This window comes from Sciurus vulgaris (assembly GCF_902686455.1).
Source record: "Sciurus vulgaris genome assembly, chromosome: X".
Classification (NCBI taxonomy): domain Eukaryota; kingdom Metazoa; phylum Chordata; class Mammalia; order Rodentia; family Sciuridae; genus Sciurus; species Sciurus vulgaris.
Window position 1 is genome coordinate 74,423,616 of NC_136471.1, and position 1,804 is coordinate 74,425,419.

Here is a 1,804-nt window from a genome sequence, read left to right on the forward strand (position 1 = left end):
CTAGCTACAGACTAATTTTTCCAACTGCTGCTCAGCTTCTGCCACCATGGCAGCTGCCTGCAACTGTTTGACCTCGCTCTGGGTGGCACTGGGGGTAACCTGCTTCCTCTCGCTGTGCATATTGTCCTCATGTCTCTTCAGATAAGATGCCTTGGCAAATGCCTTGGTGCAGGAACCACACACAAAGAGCTTTTCCCCTCTGTGTCCCCTTTCATGGTCCTTAAGGTGGAACTTGTGTTTGAAAGCTTTGTCACACATGTGGCATGCAAATAGTCTTTTGTTACTGTGAACTCTCTCATGCTTCTCTAAGTCTGAATGATTTTCCACACACCTCACAATGGTGGGGCTTATACCCTGTATGGATTTTTAGGTGTTCTTTCAGGTGGTCCTGTGTGGCGAACGCTTTCACACACATTTCACAAACAAATGGCCTGTCTGCTGTGTGGAGTTTCTCATGCTTCCTCAATCTGCCTTCATCATAAAATGTCTTACCATATGCTTGACAGGCAATCTGCTCCTGATGGTGACCATAAAGTAAATAGTCAAATTTCATGTCACTGGTGGCAGTAGTCCAGTCTCTTCATCTTTTACCTCACTAATTCCATCATTAAATATTAAGGCTTGAGGGGTCTGAGACCCCAAATCTTTGGACTCTGGGTTCTCCATGAATTCTACTTCCTGGCCATAGCAATTTACTTTTCAACTTTCTCGCTCCCCAACTCTTTTGAAATCACTTCCTGAACCCTGAGCATAGTTGTAGGTGACTTGCTGTCCTCCTGACTTGGGGGGCAGGCTTCTACTGTGTCATCAGAAGGACTGTCATCCTGATCCCCAATTTATTCCACATCATCATCCTGAGTGTCAGCAGTATCTCCAAAGGAGCGATTTATTCTGAGGCAATATTTACTTTTTGATTGGCCATTATTTTCATCAGGGCTAGATACATCTTGCTTCTGAGAACAGTTTATTCAAAAATCCAATACCAAGAATTTGACCTGATGACATCATTAAGTTAACATCTTCCTTTTTTTTTTTAACAGAAATCTTTGCTGTATACATGTAGTTCAGGACCTATTCAAATATATCAGAAGGAAGAAAATCTATCTCAATTACTGAAGAGCTATCTAACTCAAGCTTCTTGAAAAACTTTTTAAAGTAGGTGCTGCAGGTGTCAAGAACACATCTATGTGCTCTGAATTTCACATCTTCAACCTCAATAGCAATATCACAAAATTCTCCTTCTAGACATTGTTCATTTAGTGTTTTCAGAAACAGAGTTTTATGATTATCGTCATTATATTTAATGGTTTCAGACATACTAATGAAACACTCCATGAACAACTCAGGCAATTATCTTAATGCCTTAAACACCAAAACCTTCAGGTCAGAATAATTCTGATCAGGTGCACACCAGACCTACAGCCTGACACAGCCACAGACACTCCTCGTGGGCTTCCTGCATTCTTTAGTGTGCAGGTGGGGACAGAATGGACTCGGAGCCCCTGGGGCAGGGTGTTGGCAGTGTTTTGGATTTTTTTTTAAGTTTGGGAGGGGGCGGAGTGGGGGAAATCATGCACGTCCCTGATGGTAGCAGCCTTCCTCCTTGTACAAGCACAGAATGTATAGCCAGCCATGAACACCCCCACCCACTTCCCGTGCATGTGCAGTGTGGGCTGGGGGGTGGGAAATGAGAATTATTAATAGCACAATAGATCAAACAGAAGAGGGCGGTATCTCATACTACTTGGAGTTGGGGTAGGGGTGATTCAGTCAACTCTTTCCTTCTTCATTGTGTCTTTTCTTC

The 1,804-nt window shown here is 43.2% G+C and overlaps 1 pseudogene across 1 annotated transcript; it reads right to left on the reverse strand.

Moving 5' to 3' along the window:
- Nucleotides 1-1,454, reverse strand: LOC306651024 (zinc finger and BTB domain-containing protein 14-like; annotated as a pseudogene). Its single transcript has one exon. The product of its transcript is annotated as a zinc finger and BTB domain-containing protein 14-like (transcript).
- Between the last annotated feature and the right edge of the window lie 350 nt (nt 1,455-1,804).